Consider the following 21,102-nt stretch of genomic DNA (forward strand, 5'->3'; position numbering starts at 1 on the left):
ATTTCAATTTTCAAATTTGCCAAGGGGAAGAACTCTGCTGGAAACAGTGATGTGAAGAGGGCGATTTTTGTTCACTCATTTCAAGATAAGACAATAATTCTCCATGTATGATATATCATTTTATTCGGAAAAACTTCAATTTTTAAACAGTGAAGGTATTTCATAATGTTGTAGAATTTCCGCAGTCGTTAAAGTCTCAATATACCTGGCGAATTGCCAATACAAAGCTAAAGTGACCAGGTTAAAATGTAAATATGTTAAAAGAGTATTTTATAGAATTTAAATAGTTTCATTGTTATTGATATCTGTATTAATATAGGAAGGTGACCATTCTACATTGATCTGATGCCTTTTAATGTGATTCGAAATTGTGACTGTGAGATGTAGGAGAGTTTGACTTCTAGATGGGGATTTCTACTTTCACTTTAAACGGTAAGTTGAAAACAGCATGGTACATCTTTGATGCTAAATATCTCGAAAAGGAATCAAGGACCCTATTGCAAATTTGGCTTTGTTGGAAACGTTAGGAATTTTGCTAAAAGTTGAAACCTGTCATTATACTGTGAAAAAGAATGTTTTGGGAATCACGAGGGGTTCAAAATGGGTCGATTTTCATCATTTTGGGTGAAATTTTACTCATAGGATGGCAGTTGCTTGAGTGTATTTCAACCCATTACCAGGCTAGCAGTAGGTGTCATAATGGACCTTCAAAATCTTTCATATGTGTACTTTCAAGAAGCATATACATTATGTGAAAAAATTGGTTGCCATGGTAACAAAATTTGAAATTTAAAAAATGGCCTCACGGATGCGAATTTTCCTCCATTTTCTGGTAGTTTGAGACCTCAGCTCCGCGATGACCTAAAGATTAGAGCGTTCGCCCTGCATGCGGAAGCTCGGGGTTCGAATCCCGGCCGCGACAAACCTAAGTCGTTAAAACAGGTAGTGACAGTTCCATCACCAAACGCTCGGCATCAGGTGTGAATGTCACGGGTCATCGGAGTGACCTTAAAAACGGATGTCCCGTGGCACACTAAAGAATTCTCGCTGCCCAATGGCTGTAAGCACCGAGCAAAGGCCTAAATTTGAAGCCCTTCACCGGTAATGGTGACGACTCCATGAGTGAAAAATTCTCGAGAGGGACGTTAAGCAAGAAACAACCAATCAATTAATCAGTGCATTGTAATTAACCAAGATATAAAATATACATATGTAATAGTGAAGGTAAAGTTTGTCATTTACTTACATTTTGACAAGAGCTGTCAATGTGACACTAACTATTGAAATAGTTTTCCAAAACAAAATATGGGATTTTTTTTTAGATTGATCACTGTTCGTTATCTTCACTTTTCATGAAGTGATATGAAAGCGAACAGCAGTGTCGCCTAAGTGCACATTAATTGCAAGAACCGACCGAAGCAGAAAGTAAATTTCCAGATATGAAATATGAAGGACTGCTCCGAGATTCGGTGAAGGCGTCGGTCCAAATATTCAGCCGAGCCGAATCTCAACCGAGATTATAAAATATGCATGTAAATGTCCCATTAGACATGTTTAGTATTCTGTCTTACGATCCCGATTGAGGAATTCCAAAATGTAAATTGGGTAAATGTGTTCTGGGGTGATCAATACTAAGAAAGTCTACGAATTTACTGTGGAACAGGGTCTTGTAGTGAGTTGGTGTTTTATTATGCCTCGAAGATCGGAGGCATATTGTTTTTGTCCTGTCTGTAATTCCGTCATTCTGTCTGAAACTTTAACCTTGCTAATAACTTTTGAACGGTTAGTGCTAGAGTTTTGATATTTCACATGAGTATTCCTTGTGACAAGACCTTTCCGTGGGTACCAACATTTTTACCCTTTACCTTGGAGTTTGGTCTACTTTTGGAAAACTTTGACCGTGCCAATAACTTTTGAACAGTAAGTGCTAGAGCTTTTATATTTCACATGAGTATTCCTTGTGACAAGACCTTTCCGTGGGTACCAAAATGTTTGACCCTTGACCTTCGAGTTTGACCTACTTTTAAAGAATTTGACATTGGTTATAACTTATAAATGGTAAATATTAGAGTTTTCATATTGCACCTGAGCATTTCTTGTGACAAGATCTTTCTACTGGTACCAAGATATTTGTCCTTGTGGAATTGGCCATTATCGGGGGCATATGTGTTTCACAAACACCTTTGGATGAGGTTGATCCAGGGACAGGGCTTTCTTTGTTCCTGGCTTCGCAATATAGTTGGGTATTTCCTTATTCATGAAAGGCTCAACGAAGCTTGCCCATTTTCTCTGGAAGTCCAAGAATTCTTGTCTCTCCAAACTGCATGTTGGATTTCTTGATGAATTTCAATTGGTAATCTTTGCAGCTGTGTTTTGGCCTCTGTGTGTGAGCTGAGAATGGCACTCAGAACACTGGTATGCAAACCCATCATGTATAGGTCAAGATATTGTTCTAATATTGTAATTACATTATTATGTAAATTGTCTATCATGTACATAAATGAATATTAACTAGTGCCGGGGCATACAGCTCATCTCTGGCAAAATCAATGAATGCTTTGAAGTCATTAACACACCGAATATTCTTCTGTAGAAGGAATTTCAGGCATTTTATGGCAGTTGTCACAACTTGAAAATCGTTGTCAATGATGGACTCCTGGTTCAAGGCATTATATATTCCAAGCTGCTGTTTGATCTCCATTTCAAGTGCATGACGATGTTGTTCACCATTTTCATGCTCTATCACCTTGTCAAGACGCAGGCAAGCATAGCCTTCATGGTTCCACTGAACACTTCCATTCAGACCCATTGTGTTGTGTTACAGATATAAATGACAGTACATCACTTCGTCATCATCTTCCTGCTTACAATACAACCAATGCCTGCCATTTTCCCAAGTCTTGTCATACCCAAAATGAGATTTGTTGTGCTTTGACTTTTTGGGTTGTTACTCGTAAATGAAAGCATTTTAACTTGTTTTCGTTAACTGTTGATCGAGTACATGCAATTTTCCCAACACTGAAATTTTGCAATCCAATTCTTTGGTAAAATAAACATATATTTAAATCAAAACTTAATTGAAAATTTGACAAAGATATAAATTGAATTGAGGGAGATATTAGCGAAAATCTTCAAATCGCACATGAATGTATTTTTGAAATGGTCGGGTTCAAGCGCCAAATCGATGTGACGTCACAACGGGTACCGAGCCATTGTGGAAGAAGGAAAATAGTGTAGATCAGTAGTTGAATTTCGCCTTATTTATATTATTTACTTGTAGTTTTAATGTATTTATATGTTATAGTTATTAAGGTTTGCCAGCGTGAACAGTTTTAAGTCGCAGTATTCGTGATCAGCATTGTAAATACCGTAACACCGATACTTGTCTCGAACATGGTCGAAGAGTCCATTGTAAAGCCGGTAAGTTCGTTTTTCATTACAATATTACAGATTTATTTTTTTCAGATGTTTTCATTTACTCGGTATGAAAGGTGAAGATCAATCTCATAACTCCTATAAGTAATACAAAATAGATCGTTGGGCAAAATGAACCCCTGGACACACCAGAGGTGGGATCATGTGCCTAGGAGTAAGCATCCTCTGTCTACCGGTCACACCCGCCGTGAGCCCTATATCTTGATCTGACGTGTGTTCAGCAATGCGAGCGATCGCTGTAGTGCTCGCGAGTGAGAATGATAACGTATTGAACGCAGTTTGGGCGCTCGTTTTTGTATAATATGGCGGACAAAAACAATTTTAAGGTAGTACTCTACATCGTCATAATGGCTGACTTCCTTTAAAAACATGGAGGAAAAAATCAATATCAGCAATATTTGACTTTTCCTTTTCCATTTAAATACCTAGCCGAGTACCTCAGTAGGTTAGAATACCGATAGCTGCAGAACTGTAGCTCTCTGAAAAAATATTATGACAAAACAGAGAGCTACAGAGCCACCCCTTATAAAAACCTTCGATTTACGGCGCACAAAAAGCTGCGCACGGTTGAGGCCTTATATCGTTGTATTCTTGAGTTACTGTCTCATAAATTTAATATCAAAAAATTCTTAACATATTTTCCTACTATACTTGTGTCTAAACATACCTTCAAATATTCATTAAAGCCCCACACGACCTGAAAACTCCCAGCTTCAAATGATTTCGTTTGTTGACGTAGCCATGTTAGGTAGCCGGTCAATTCGAATCCTGGTTAATTTCCATACTTGCACAATAACGTCTAGATGTGAACTAATATCCCCACAAATATTTTAGCTAAATATTCTAAATAATATATCATCCCAGTGCCTTTAAATAATAATTATTCAAATAGCTAAACTCACGGCAATGCGGCTTGCATTAGTCTGGTCTGGTCTCCATCCCTGCCACACGAGTGTTAAGGACTTTAGTAGCATTTTCATGAATCAATAGCTTATTTTACCTTTAGAAAAACTTTATTTTTTTAAATTTCTATAAATTATTTGTATTGATAATAAATGAAGAGCGAATACATAACATATAACGAATTTTATGAATATATACCAACAACAACAGGGTACGAACTGACCCGGCTACCTAACATGGCTACGTCAACAAACGAAATCATTTGAAGCTGGGAGTTTTCAGGTCGTGTGGGGCTTTAATGAATATTTGAAGGTATGTTTAGACACAAGTATAGTAGGAAAATATGTTAAGAATTTTTTGATATTAAATTTATGAGACAGTAACTCAAGAATACAACGATATAAGGCCTCAACCGTGCGCAGCTTTTTGTGCGCTGTAAATTGAAGGTTTTTATAAGGGGTGGCTCTGTAGCTCTCTGTTTTGTCAAAATATTTTTTCAGAGAGCTACAGTTCTGCAGCTAGAATACCGACTGCTGAACTGTAGGTCGCAGGTTCGAGTCCAGCAGGGGTTTTAATTTTTTTTTAGATTACCTTCTACTAAAACTATTTTTTGACAAAATAAAGTAAATTTGAAAATTTTCAACTTCAAAATATTGTTGTACATATCATCCACTTTTCATCTACATCAAATTTCTCTGGTGTAGCATACCTCCTTAAACCTGGAACAATGTTAATTTCCTTATTTTTATAATGTAATGATTGTTGTTTTCTCCAATTCAACTCTTTCTGGGTTGTGTTAGCGTCTAAGGGTTTTAAAATTAGTTTTATTGTTTACAACCAGCAAGGGAGGAAAGGTGAAAAATGGAGGTGTGCATTAAAAGATGTGACTAATTTTCTCTTTTTGTCTCTGTTTCACTTCTTATCAATGCAGAGTTACAAATAAGTGGTTCATCCGTCACATCTTGGTATCGTCTGCTTCTCATGTGCTTGTCTTGATGACAGCGTATATATGTACATCTAGTTTGACCCGAACGTACGTATCGTAACACTAACATGGCTTCACCAGAACAAGAATTTGTTGATGAGTAAGTAAATGTTTTCATCACAGTTGCAATTCATTCACACAATCTTATATGTATAATAAAACGATTGTGTTGATTTATTTATTATAGAAATATTAAAGATTTTGGTCTGTTTTAAAACAGTTTAAGACATTCTATTTTTTTTTTTTATTGAATTAATTATTTATAAAAGGGAAACTATCTAAGCATGATACTATGTAAAGCATACATAGAATAAATTAATGGAACACTAAAAATAGTTGGGGTTTTTTTGTTTTTTTTTTACAATGCTACAACTGTTCTTCTTGAGTAAAAAATACTATATGTTCCCTTACGTCTTTTATATATATATATATATATATATATATATATATATATATATATATACTATATGTTCCCTTACGTCTTTTATATATATATATATATATATATATATATATATATTATACCTCAGTATGAGAATTCTATGTAACGCGTAATCTGATTGGTCTAGACGGTCACATGCCCGGGATGACAAAACTTAATATCTCCCTCAAACATCATATCTCCCTATCATATTTACCGCATGGGCAGCCTTGTGCATTTTCCATAATTTAACGTCAAGGTAGACGAAGTGTATTGTGACGTCACAATAAGTCCGAGTCATTCTACTTTCATAGTTCGTAAGGCAAAAAATATGCGGGTCCCTGATACACAGTTAATCGCCTGGTTTTGGTTGATACAAAAACAAACAAGTAAATCAGCATTCAAGGAGAATGGTAAAACAAAAACTGGTTAATATCATATCACTGTATTTCGCTGTTTGTACCTTCTAATTCGTGGAGGCGCGGTGTTACCGTTAGGGCAATCTCAGCTACATACATGTACAATGTTTAGATGAGCAGACTTCAATCTCAAATGCAATTTTGTGGTCTTGCTTTGTTTCGGTTTAATAAACAATTTATTGCATGAATGTTCGGGAGATATGAAGATTTATTCACCCTACGCGTTGCCCTCGGGGAATATGATTTTTCTTGGGTGAATAAATCTTCATATCTCCCTCACTATCATGCTATAAATGTATAATATTCTTATATATATATATATATATATATATATATATATCCATCTGTCACATTCCTGACACTTTCAAGACAATGAACAATCGTTACGGTAATGTCTAACAATAAAAACTCAACAAACATATATGTACGGTATATATATATATATAATCTATCTTAATTTCCACTCTTCTTTCATCCAGCTTCATCCTCTCTTTATCTAGCTCCATTCTCTCCAAATGCATTTCTCTGATCTCATTCCTGTAATCTTTTACCCAGCTTGGTTCTTTGTCAACTTTTCGTTTCTTTGGAGAGAATGGAGCTTTCTTTGACGTTGCGCTGCTAGCCGTTATGGTATGGCATAACGGCGAAGCTGCAGACACCGGCTGCACCGCAGGATCACCTTTATATATTTCATCCATGGCAATGAAGTACTGCGATGCCTGGCGATCACAACCTGTTTTGTTATTTCTTTCTTTGATTATCTTGTACCTAAAATCAGAATATACACCTATTATATCCGATTCACTATATTACAGCAACAAAGAACAATAACCAAGGCCAATAGGCCCATGGGCCACATCACTTACTTTGGCTCATATCTAAAGATTTTCCCTATTTATATCAACGTGGAAAACTTTTATTCCTATTGTGGCCCCTACCTAACCCCTGGAGGCCATGAGTTTCACACAGTTAAATCTGTGCTATGTCTGAAAGGAAACTTTCATGTAAATGAAAACTCTTCTGGTCCATTGGTTCTTGAGAAGATTTTTAAATGACCCACCCTATTTTTGTGATTATCTACCCTTTGAAGGGGCATGGCCCTACTACACATTTCGATCCTGGGGCCCGTTTTACAAAAGGTCGTAAGTCTTAAAATTAGTCGTAAGACATAACTTACGATGTGAAACCGTTTTACAAAGATTTAGGATTTACGAGTTGCGATGAAATTCGGCCTTAAGTCTACGACCGCCCGGGGGCGACCCTATGTCCCAAGTTTTGTCGTAAGTGCTCCATAAAATCTTTGTTACTATGGTTATTAAAATAATTCAACATGGCTGCATTTCTAATGTTTAATGTTATGAATGAGACTCATAAAAAACGTGCGTTGCGGGTGTTTCTCGATAGAAATAATCCGTTGGACTACCTCAATGATGTTGAGGTAGTCGAGAGGTATCGTTTGCCCAGGCGGTATCTCTACGAGTTAACAGATTTAGTGCGGGGAGACGTAGAGCATCTTACAAACCGAAGCAAGGCTGCACCAGCTGTTATTCAAGTACATACCATGATTCATTATTGTCTGCACACATAAAGGCCTGTCCTGCCTCCTTTGTTTACTACAATGCGTCACTTCCTCTGATGACTTCGTCACACAAAATGTGGTTACGTACTCGTATATTTCCGTCAGTGAGCGGATCAAACAAATGTAGCAAGTGTGTGCCATAGGACCCATTGCAATGTTTTTACAATGTTTGTATATTCCCACATAGACCATATTTTTCCAATGATCATGATGATGTTGACTACTTCAAGCATTTTTATTTAAAAAAAAAATGTATGCATGTCATATCAGATCTTATTTCGACACAGTGACACCCATCCACACGAAGGCCTAGTTATGTACGCCTATATTATACATGTATGCACGCACTAGTACATCATTTATATGCACAGTATTATCCAATACCATGGTAGATTTATACCAATTATTAGTATGTATGAGAAAGACACTGCATTGGGAAAAAATTGTGAGTGAATTAATCCCTAGTTCCCTTTTCCACGTCCACCCCCATCCATTAAATTATTAATATGTTTGTTATGTATTTCAAATCGAAAAAGAAATTGTGAGTGAATTAATTAATTAATAACTACATCCCCCCATTATACCAGTTATTAGTATTTATGAAAAATAAACGGTGTTGCATTTTTTTTTTTTTAAAAGTGTGATTGAATACCATATCATCAATCATATTGCTTGTTATATAGCCATTAACGAACTGCAAAGATTCACCTTTCCGTCCTATATCAGACCACTTGATACAGCCACGTACCTGTAAAATTATGATTTTATATCGCCTAGTATATCATGTATATTATAATACACAAGAATAACTCTTATTTAAAATCTAACTTTAAAGAAATCAAGTTAATTTCCTTGATATTGGAAATCTGTAATGATATGCATGTATTAGCACAGCTCACTTATAATTAGCAATCCGACCCCCCCCTCCCACCTTAGTCTTGTGTAACTCGAATATAAATGCATGTGCATTTGTATATACAATGTATGTACAAACAAAATGCTTGCTCATAACATACTATGTAGTAATTTAAAAGAATTGTTTATATGTACATGTATTGATCAGCTTCAAATGGTTGACATTCAATCAACAGGTTTTGGCTACAGTCAGGTGTCTAACTACCCCCCCCCCCCTCCCCCTTGATTTATTTTGGCGATATTTTCTTCAAAATGTGTGGATTCCCTGTCTATCCCATCCCAATACGGAAGTTCCGAGTTCCCCAAGAGTTATTTCCCTTTGTCGAACTCTTCTGTAAATTATGACGTAAAATATGATGACAGTGGGTACATTTGCTAATTACTATCGTATTATTTCTTAAAAGATGATATCCAGAGTGTCTGAGACCATCCATCTCAGGGAAAAGGCTACTTTAGTGACTTTATGAGTATTGGATAACAAAATGGCTCAAACAAATATTGTTAATTGCCATCTTTCTTTGATAAAAGCGTCACTCATGTAGAAGAGGAAACGAATAATGATCCAATAGCCAATTTGATGATCTTATTCAAACAAATTAAGCTTGATATGGCCAGAATATGCATACCAGTGATTGATATAAATAAAAGTTACGCTTTTATTACATTAATCGTACGTAATCGTTATGTACAATGCCAGTCTACGATATAATGTATACATTGTGTACCCACCATACGTCATAAAATGCGAAAGAGTTCGACAAAGGGAAATAACTTTTGGGTAACTCGGAACTTGCGTATTTAGGTAATCGTTTCACGTTAGGGATTGGCCTTCTTCCGGTAAAATAAATCTAGCGTCCAAAAAAAAAAAAATCAGACAGGAGGGGGGGGGGGGGTAGTAATTAATGTCCATACTTCAGGTGCCTGTGACTACAATGATGGATCATCAATATGTTTATACATTTAATGGGTGAGAAGAAATGGTTCAACAGTACTTATGTGAAGCTTTTTAATTTGGGAAGGGGGGGGGGGTACAGTATATCATCAGAAAGGTATACATAGACATTAAATTCTCGTATCTTTAATAATAGAAAGAACAATGAATATTACACAACTATTTGAAATTTCCAACTGCGAAAGTAGTACGCTCTAAATTAACAAAGCTAAAAATATCTGCCCACCCTTTATAAATTGAAACTGGCAGATATTCAAAAGCATGTATTTCAAAAGGAAATCGTATTTTGTCAGTTTTGTAAAAGTACTTTTGAAAATTAGTTACATTTAGCTACTGTTATATGCAATACTAAATTGTATACATACAGTTTAATGTCACAGATACATGTCAAATATATATACTTGTATATGAACTGTTAGTATGAATTAGTAGTTTAATAATTAATGTATCAATTAAGATTGTATGCCAACATGTTTGGTAAATCAATAGATTGAATTGAATAAATTTACTTCGCTTAATTAGCAATGCAAATATATAATTCAAAGTTAAATAAAATGCTCCAATTTTCTTTCCTCCCCGGTGTCTGCACGTCAAAGCGTCGGGTTTCGCGCGGTATCTATGTTCAATTCTACAACTTCATGCGCTGAAGAGTTCCATATAGGACTTGCGACAAAAGAATTTACGATATACGATTACAATACGTTTTGTAAAACGGTCCTACGATCTGTCGTAAGTTCATCAAATTTATGACTTAGGACTTAAGATTTACGACTTTTTGGAAAACGGGCCCCTGGTCTGTTATTCACAGAATATCTTACGACTAAGATCAAAATTTTACAAACACTGTAATTTCCTTATTTTTCAATTCTTGTAGACTTTCTTAATCAATATGTAAAGTACATCCATGGTTTGTAAAAGTTGAATACATACTTATGACCTTGTGATCGGTATTTAATTATCAGACAGGATATTTTTTTCATCTTAGTCGTAAGATATTGTGTGAATATGGGCCCTGAGCCTTTGGCTTAGGTGAGCTAATAAAAAGACACAATTCAGTTGAAGTCCATTGGTACACAGATACATTTACAGGACTTCAATGCAGTTAATAAATTGATGGTGACCTGTCCAAGAGTAAAATACAACTTTGACACAGGAAGTAGTAGTGGGATTCGAACCCACAAGTCTCCATAAAATGACCGTTAGAACGTTAAACAATATAAAATCAATCAATCAATATATTAGAGTTTCCATATTGCTCGTTGGCCTTACTTGTGACAAGATCTTTCTACTGGTACCAAGATAGTTGTCCTTGTACATTGGCCATCTTTGAAATTAGCCATTATCGGGAGCATTTGTGTTTCTTAAACATATCTTGTTCACTTAGTTATGGCCCTTGGACCTAGAAAAATAGCATGAATTATCAGTTTTCCAGACTTTTTTGTGCTTGTAGATGTTCATTAAATATTTGGTACATTGCTTTTCCATAACAAGTTACAGATCAAGTTTGAATATGGTCCCGGTCCGTTGATTTTTTGCTTAGTTATGGGCTTATGGCCCTTCAGGCTTGGACTTAAAAATAGCATGAATAATCATTTTTCCAGACTTTTTTCTTATGCTTGCAGATATTCATTTGATATTTGGTACATTGCTTTCCCACAACAAGTTACAGATCATGTTTGAATTTCGTCTTGGTCCGTTGATTATTTATACTTAAGTTACGGCTCTTTGACTTGGAAAAATAGGTTGAATTATCAGTTTTCCGGACGTTTTTTTTTTTTTTTTTTTTTTTTTTTTTGCTTCATTCATTTGATATTTGGTACATGGCAATGCCATAACAAGTTACAGATCAAATTCGATTTTCGTCTCGGTCCGTTGATTTTGCATTAAGTTATGGTCTAGGATGAATTATTTTACATCCAAGTTTCTTATTTCTTTAGATAAGAGTACTACATTAAAACTTCTAGCATAGTAATACAACAATGTAGATTATTTATTTATGATCACCTACATTTCAGTTTATTGATTTGGTTAAAAACTTAAACCTAATTATAAATTTGTCTTTTCTTGGTCTAGTTTCTACTTGAATAGTAGTTGATTTCCAATCACTCCTATCCTAGTTCCTCAATTTTGCCTTTTACCATAACCTACATAATATACTTTGAATATTGTTGTGGTACAGTAATTTTTGCAACCGATAGGGGACTATTTTATTGTCATGCAATACTCTCAGAATGCTTGTTTGTTTTTTCAGGTTATGTTGACAGCCTGACATAAGCAGCCATCACTCGTGTAGAACGTTCCACATGTCTCATTATGATGTTATAGGGGATGCTCCTCCACTTCAACTATTGGGCTAGAGAAGGGTGAAGCTGCACATGTTCAGAAAATACTCGCAAGATACAGGCAGAATTAGCAGAGAGTATATCCATAATTTTTTGTAAGTAAGAATTATGTCATTTGTTTTCAATTTGGTGTTGGCTGGACTTCATTTCAAGGAGAACTTTACAAAACCCCAGACATTTTTGTCTAGCATCTTTTTGTGTATGGGATTGTACACAGTTGATATACAGTACAATCCTTATGTATACCATTTGAATTTTCAAAGACAGGAACAAAAAATCATGTACAAGTGCATAATGAAAATACGTGAAATGTACATATAAAACTTATATTGCAATACATTTTTAAATCAAAAGCTCATTTTGACAATCCTGCATTTAACTACGTTTTCCATCCGCAGTTTGAACATTTATATGACAAAAACAAGATGGGTATAAAATAAATCAATCGGTCTACAAGTTAAAAAACATACATGATTCTAACTTACCTTTGGAGATCGTATAACCCTCATCACGTCCTGAAAACCACCATGGAAATTACTAAAACCCAAAGTTAGCACATCACTTTATGAATATAGAAAATCTCACAATTTCCGTTGTTTTCAAGCAAAAATTATCCGAAATAAAACAATCCAAACAATTTACAATTCATATTTATACAGATGGTTCAAACGACCAAAACAAGTCGCTGCTGCTGCAGTTATCACAGGCGACGTTTTCTCTGCACAACTTTTGAATGAAGCAACAATTTATACCGCCGAAGCAAAGGCTATTCAGCTTGCGTTAGAGTGCATTAAAATTACTAATGACGAACATTTTACTATATTCTCAGACTCCCTATCTTGTCTACAGTCAATAAACAACATAAATATTGATCATCCATAAATTTTACATACTCTAAACCAGTACTACCTTCTAACTAAACAAGGTAGGGTAGTTCTGCTGGATCCCAAGCCATATTGGTATCCCTGGTAACACCATACCAGACAAAGTGGCAAAAATGCACTTCAAGATGATAATGCACACTTATTACACTGATTTAAAATATTTCACAAAACTATATGCAAATTCTCTTTGGCAAATCTATAGGGATTTCTGAAACAAATAAACTTTATTCTATTCAAAACAAGTAAACAAACCGTATAACGTCGTAATAAAACGATTATTTCAAGAATATGCATCGAACGTTCAAAATTGACTCATTCTTACCTACTTAACAAAAAACTTCAGTCTTAATGCATATAGTGTGACTGTCCATTAACTATATATCACATTCTTTTAGAATGCAGTGATTTTACGCCCATACGGAATACACGTTTTGGTATTGTGCAATAAATGCAAGAACTTTTTACAAATATTGACAATCATTATATTATACAATATTTACAAGAATGCGATTTTTACAGAAAAATTTTGATCTGCCCCTCCCCTTCCCTGTTTATTTTTAACGTCTGTCCGTCGGATGTCCCATGGTATCCCGTGTCAAAGATCACAACCACCTTGACCGTTTTCCTGATTTTCGAAAAAGAGTAGGCTCACTGGGGGCCGTCAGGAAAACACTCACAACCAGACAAATTTCAATTAGTTCACCGCCGTAAAATGGCTGAAATATGGGCAAAACGGCGTAAAACCGCAACCACGCTCCGGATCAATCTCTCACCAGAGGGCGTTACGCTACGCTCCACAACACCTCTGTTATCGTCTAATTTACAAGAATTTTGTAAAACAGAGCGTCTTTGAAAATGAGATAAATCTGCATCATTTTCATAAATAAAACATACATTTATGAGTTGAAAACACATTGGTAGGTATCGAAAAGCTGTATTACGGTAGTGCAACCTCCATATTTATGGAACTATTTTGTCTTGTGAAATGTATTATTTCACTTTCACTTCGTAACTATGGACTCTACATTAAAAAAAAACTAGCGAGATTATAATGATGAAAATCTGACATTGCATAAAGAACAAAACGTGCCTTTCTGTTGGAGTCAAAGACGTCATTTTGCCCGTGCGAGATCATGTGGTTAGCCGAACTATTTATCAGACGATAACAGAGGTGAAAGTGAAGCTTGCGTAGCGCGCCCTCTGGTGAGAGAATGGCTCCGGATTTTACAGTGAGTAGTCCCGCAGTGAATGTGACGTATAGAATTTTTCGAAATTTCCACAGATTGAAGTCGATTTAGTCTGATTTCGAGGTTGAATACATTGTCCGTCCGTCTGTCCGTCAACACTTTCTTTGTGGCACGATAACTCAAACAGTTTTCGTTGTACGGTTTTCAAATTTTATATAGAAATAATTTACAATAAGAGGAAGACACCTATAGATTTTGGGGTCATGTCACTTTATCTGTATGTATGTCATTATCTTCGTTATTATGACTGTATCTATTTACAAGGCCGCGGTGGCCTTGAGGTAAGAGCGTTCGCCCCGCATGCGGAAGGCCGGGGTTCGAATCCCCGCCGCGACAGACCTAAGTCGTTAAAAGCAGGTAATGACAGTTCCATCGCCAAACGCACGGCACCAGGTGTGAATGTCACGGGTCCTCGGAGATGACCTTACAAACGGATGTCTCGTGTCACATTGGGCGTGGCACGCTAAAGAACCCTCACTGCTCAATGGCCGTAAGCGCCTTGTAAAGGTCGAAATTTGAAGCCCTTCACCGGTCTTGGTGACTTCTCCATACGAGTGAAAAATTCTCGAGAGAGACGTTAAATGTATCAATCAATCGATGTATCTATTTACTAATGTGTAAGAATATGCATCGAACGTTCAAAATTGACCCATTCTTACCTACTTAACAAAGAACTTCAGTCTAAATGTATATATTGTATTGATATAGGATATTTTACCCCCCCCCCCCCAAATATATATATATATATATAACACAGGGGATGCTTACTCCTCCTAGGCACCTGATCCCACCTCTGGTGTGTCCAGGGGTCCGTGTTTGCCCAACTATCTATTTTGTATTGCCTGTAGGAGTTATGAGATTGATCACTGTTCGTTATCTTCACCTTGCATATATATATATATATATATATATATATATATATATATAATTATTCCCAGTCAACAACTCAGGATCGGAATACAAAATTAAATTTTAAATTTCTGATATCTGGTTGCAAAGTGGAGGTGTGTTCAAACGTAACTGCTTCATTGAATTATGTACTAATTACACCTTAGAGAACTGTTCCTTTTGATATACAAAGCCACAAAATGAGTGCATGGCCTTATTCATTATTGTTACCGACTTTTGTCGGTGAAGATCTTGAAATAGCGTGTTTCACTGCTTGCTGACAATAACGTTCACATTTCTACGCGAGTATTTTGATATTTGCTTATGAACATATTCAATAGATTTCTATTTTTAAAAATGTAGAACACTTATCAAATGTGTATGAAAACGCTCAGACCCCGATGTCAGAATTTTCTTTTCCTAGACATCAATATGTCAAATTCATAATCCTTTTCGAATGGTATGTACCACATTTTGTACCAGTTATCCATTTTGAACCCCTTTACAATGGGATTTAGTTGCACCGTTGTGTTTGAGTGGATGAGTGTGCCAAACAGAAGTAATTTACATTTGCATCAGTCTCTCATAAATATGTTTTATGCTTCATGATTCCCTCTTCACAAATTTTTATTAATTGTTACATATATACTAGCCCCAAACATTGCTATATCGGGAAGTTTCGAGTGTGCCGGTCCCCAAAAGCACGTGACTGCGCAGGGGCGGTTACTTCCCTTTGCCGTTGCTATGCGGAATGTAAACACACCGCCATTTTCATTTCCGCCTCGGATGCTGAGAAAGGAATGAAAAAGTCCAGCGGCGTTTGAGCGGATTTAAGCGGGGGGTTAGGGGCGGCAGCCCCCGATAACTTGAATAAAAATAACTTACCTCATAGAGCGAAATCGTCGAGACTGTTGTTGAAGTCGATGGTTTGAAGGACAAGTCGTTGTTTTTTCGGGTTTAACGTAAGTCTTTGGATACACGAGTAGCGGGACGAGCAGGGTAGGGTTATACACAATTTTAATACGGTCAAGATAGGAATGGGTCGGCTGAATTATTGAGATACTTCTTACGTACACAATACTGACTGAAGTACAATGTAAGACATAGTTTCTCAGACAAACAATTTCAAATCTTCTCAAGAAAATCTTTAGATATGAGCCAAGGTGACTCGATCAGGGGAGCGCTGTGGCCCATGTGCCTCTTACTTATCATGTATATCTTTAAATGGAATAAGATTGTAATTTTTATCTTTATAAATTTTCTTACTATTAAGTGTAAATTATTAATTCTTAACACCTGCACATAAATAAATATATTTTCAATAATTATTTAAAATTATACTCACAATTATGATATAACCTTCTTAAATCTTTACATAAAATCTATAACACAAGATTGCCTCGAGGTCAATCTAGAACCTGTGTCATTAAGTTTGTACAATACAAATGTTCCAAAGTGACTAACATTACTTTTGTTAATCAAAATACGTCACTTTGATTTCAGGTATACACTGGTGGGTACATCAACCCTAAAAGGAGGAAGACGCGTCGCTGATCAAGTGGAATAAATAAACATCAACTCCCCTACATATTGCAGTCTTCAGCTTGTGTATTATATTTTGGAATGAATCTTCCATTTTTGGATTTGGGAGGATGGGAGGGTTTTGGTTGATTTACTTTTGAGATGATCATCATTACTACATATTACCAACTCTGATGTCCAATACAGACATAGATCGATTTTGAAGTGGCACAATAAAGGCATCGACTGATTATAAAGGCATTGGACGACTATGGAGTCGCTCAATGCAGGCATTGGCCGACTGTTGAATTGCCCAAGGCAGGCATTGGCCGGCTATGGAGGCAGGCATTGGCCGACTATGGAGTCGCTCAATGCAGGCATTGGCCGACTTTTGAATTGCCCAATGCAGGCATTGGCCGACTATGGAGGCAGGCATTGGCCGACTATGGAGTCTCCCAATGCAGGCATTTGCCGACTATTGAATTGCCCAATGCAGGCATTGGCCGACTATGGAGTCGCCCAATGCAGGCATTGGCCGACTATGGAGTCGCCCTCTGCAGGCATTGGCCGACTATGGAATCGCTCAATGCATGCATTGGCTGACTATGGAGTTGCCCAATGCAGGCATTGGCCGACTATGGAGTCGCCCTGTGCTGGCATTGGCTGACTATGGAGTTGCCCAATGCAGGCATTGGTCGACTATAGAGTCACCCTATGCAGGCTATTGAATTGCCCAATGCAGGCATTGGTCGACTATGGAGTCGCCCTATGCAGGCATTGGCCGACTATGGAGTTGCCCTATGCAGGCATTTGCAGACTATTGAATTGCCCAATGCAGGCATTGGCCGACTATGGAGTCGCCCAATGCAGACATTGGCTGACTATGGAGTCGTCCTCTGCAGGTATTGGCCGACTATGGAATCGCTCAATGCATGCACTGGCTGACTATGGAGTTGCCCAATGCAGGCATTGGTCGACTATAGAGTCACCCTATGCAGGCTATTGAATTGCCCAATGCAGGCATTGGCCGACTATGGAGTCGCTCAATACAGGCATTGGCTGACTATCGAGTCGCTCTATGCAGGCATTGACCGACTATGCAAGTCGCACAATGCAGGTATTGGCCAACTATGGAGTCGCCCTATGCAGGCATTGACCGACTATGGAGTTGCCCAATGCAGGCATTAGCCGACTATGGAGTCGCTCAATGCAAGAATTGACTGACTATCCAGTCGTATAATGCAAGCATTGGCCGACTATGGAGTCGCTCAATGCAGGCATTGTCCGGTTGTAAAATGAAACAATACAGGCATTGGTAGATTTTGAAGACAACCAAGAAAAACAGAACAATGCCCGTTTTGAGAGAACGTTGGGTATACTAGCTTTTGCATTAAGACATTAACACAATAAATTTGGACATTGACGAACTGCAAAAAAAAAATGTTGTCTAAATTAACTACATCAGTGTACACATTTAATTTTTGTTTAAGATTTCGTCAATGCAGATTTAAATATTTTAAATGTGAAAATATTTTTGTAAAAAATTCACCGCTTTGTATTTAAAAGTTAATCATTTTATCAAATCGTCTATATTTTGCTCATATTTACATTGCTGAAAATTTTTATTACAATTTTGCACATTGCACTAGTTTTCTGCAATTGTATCAATAGAATATTTACAATACATGCCTTAAAATGCGTCATTGAAATTAAAAAAATAGATTGGACAAATTAAAAAATAGTTCACTTCACACTCTGTTAAGTGTCATATAAATGTTTCGTTGTTCCACTGACGGACAAGAATTTATTTAGTGATCTCCAGGTTGACTCAATGGTGTTGGTGTGAGCTCCAGCGTCTGGGTCAGCAAAATGTAACGAGTAGTTAACTTTCAGGTGTTCAAATCCTTCCTTGTCTAAGATATCGTATGCCTTCCAACAGTCACTTATGATAATAAAAAAAAAATCCGTAATAATTGCAAGTAAAGTGTCACGGGACCTATCTTCAACTGTAGTAAAAAAACAAACAAACAAAACCACTCTTTCTATCCCCCCAAAACCCAAACACCGTCCACTTTACGGCCCTTATGGAACTTTCTTTTTCCAAATTTGAATTCGTCTATTTCAACGACTTTCTCAGGCCCTCCGACTTTCTCCGAGTCTTTTTCTAAGATACAGGCCCCCAGACGCTGAGCACATTTTGTGCACACTGAACACGTTTCGTGCAAAATCCCTGATTCTAGGGCCTTCTAAGATGTTACTTGACTAACTCATTCTAAAAGAAAGATTTGGAATGCTTTTTAAGGGAGGTATCATGTTCTTAGTTATTGGAAACAACATAAATTCTAATGAACTTTAAATTTTAATTTTTTTTGGCTCAAAAGTTGGAGGAGGCAGCTGCCTCCTCCGCCTCCATGTAATTTACGGCCCTGGGGGACCGGCATACTAGAAGTGTTCCGCTATATCAAATACAGATGTCACTCTCCTCCAATAACCCTCAGCGAGGCCCTTGCTGACCAAGTCGGTTTTTAGTTAAAATTTAGGAACACGTTTTGTATCGGTGCCATAGTGGAATAAAGCACCCTGGAGCAAAATTTCCCAAGAACGAGTTCCACCCCCTTCGCTTCGCTCATGAAGCTCAATGGTAAGAATTTAACTGGTTTTACTGATAAAGTGGTCGATTCCTGTGATTTCTTGCATATCCACATTTTTTTCTTTTAATTTTTGATTCTCTATGTCATTGTTCACAATGCATTATATTGGAAATTCCTACAGACAACCATAAAAGTGAAGGTCCGTCGCGTGTCGCAGCAGGCGTTGACACGTTTAAAGAATCTTCATTGCTACGGTTGTAGCAATGACTGATTGATTGATGTTTTCCGCCACAGTCAACAATTTTTCAGTTATCTGATGGCGCCCAGTTTTTATTGGTGGAAGAGAGAACCCAGATACAATGTACATGTACCTTGGAAGGTCGGTGGTCTCTTCCCAGGTACATTATTTCTGGGTTCTCTCTTCCAGCAATAAAAACTGGGCGCCACCAGATAACTAAAAAATTGTTGAGTGTGACGGAAAACATCAATCAATCAATCATTGCCACAACCCACAGCGCTAAGCATAGCTCTAAATTTGTGGTACTTCACCTACAACTAATGACGTCTCAATAGAAGTGAAAAATACTGGAAGGAACGTAAGACAAACAACTAGTCATTAATGGCAGTGTTAATTGACATGAGCGTTGCAGACCTTACAATTCTTTGCTATGTAAACGATCAATATCCCTTCATTTGTTTACAAATAAATTTTCTTTTATTTTTCATATTTTCATCAAAGTGATTAGTACCAAACATAGATAAGCACATTTAAATTGAAGAGATTTTAAAACAGTACATAAACAATAATATAATTTATAAGTTGCGGTAACGCACATACAGATTAAATTCCTAGCATGATACTTGTAATTTCACACATAAATCATCAATATAAGATGTACATGTAGGAGTTATGGGATTGATCACTGTTCGTTATTTTCACCTTTCATGTACTAGATAGAAAAGAAATTACGTATGTACATAAACATTCTGTATTTAGAAATCTCAAATTACGGAAATAAATGTGTATTGCAATATCTCTATCGTTAAATCTGGCTTGTAATAATCGTTACAAATCAGAGGAAGTACCGCATTCCGTATTCCCTATTCCTAAATCCTGTGTCGCGTCCTTCTTTTTGAAAATTCTTTTAACAGTTTCAATAAAAGCTGATTTTATTTGTTGATTAAATAGCAAGAACAATAATGTGTTGGCGGTGTAGCTTGACAATCCTATATAGAACGCCAGAGTATGTAGTCTTATGTCGAGGTGGTTCATGTGGGGATCTGTGATGGTCAACACGATGAATGGGAGGATCATACCCACGAACACGCTAATTAACACTATAATCGTTCGAAGCAAACGCCTTTCGTTCCTTTTTCGCTGGCCATGAACATTCTGCATTGCGTTCACCACATTTCTCCCGCTGGATTTAAGTTTTCTAAGAATTTGAAAATAACAAAATGAAATAGGTGGTGTAGTTAAAGTTGCGAATATCACGAGAGTTAAATTCCGAAAACCTGAGTCGGTTATCAACGGATTGCAGAAAAATCGTAGCTTGTCGTATTCAAAGTTTCCCCATACATTCGTCAGAGGAAATAAGTAGAGGACTGGTAAGGATAACCAGGTGATCGCTAATATTATCCCAGTGTTTCTAGCGCTATATATTCTTTCGTACGATGTAAATCGCACTATATGAACGTACTGGTTAACGGAAAATAAAGCGGTATTCAGAGCAGAGGTTCCAGTGATACAACAAATTAGATATCCAAGAAAAGGACATGTGGTGGATCTTTGATTTTCCACGTCAGACGAGAAAGCAAAGGATGCAAATATAGGGAGGCACACTGCAGACGTGCAGAAGTTACCGACGAACAGGTTCAGAACAAATGTGAATGCAGGCTGGCGGAATAGACCTCCTTTAATCAAAACACTGATACACATCATATTAAGCAGGGATCCAAATATACACAGTGACGTTGATAATATTTGGTGCAGGGTTCGATTTCCCGACCACCCTTCAAC

At 36.9% G+C, this 21,102-nt stretch overlaps 1 long non-coding RNA gene and 1 other non-coding gene across 2 annotated transcripts; both read left to right on the top strand.

The window, feature by feature from the left end:
• The first annotated feature begins 3,183 nt into the window (after nt 1-3,183).
• Nucleotides 3,184-16,560, top strand: LOC130052736 (uncharacterized). The gene is made up of 3 exons (XR_008801118.1): nt 3,184-3,420; nt 11,861-12,046; nt 16,474-16,560. It is a non-coding gene; the product is annotated as an uncharacterized LOC130052736 (long non-coding RNA).
• On the top strand, nt 14,347-14,418 carry Trnaa-cgc (transfer RNA alanine (anticodon CGC)). Its single transcript has one exon. It is a non-coding gene; the product is annotated as a tRNA-Ala (tRNA).
• Nucleotides 16,561-21,102: the final 4,542 nt, after the last annotated feature.

The sequence above is a fragment of the Ostrea edulis genome, chromosome 1 (genome assembly GCF_947568905.1).
Source record: "Ostrea edulis chromosome 1, xbOstEdul1.1, whole genome shotgun sequence".
Taxonomy (NCBI): domain Eukaryota; kingdom Metazoa; phylum Mollusca; class Bivalvia; order Ostreida; family Ostreidae; genus Ostrea; species Ostrea edulis.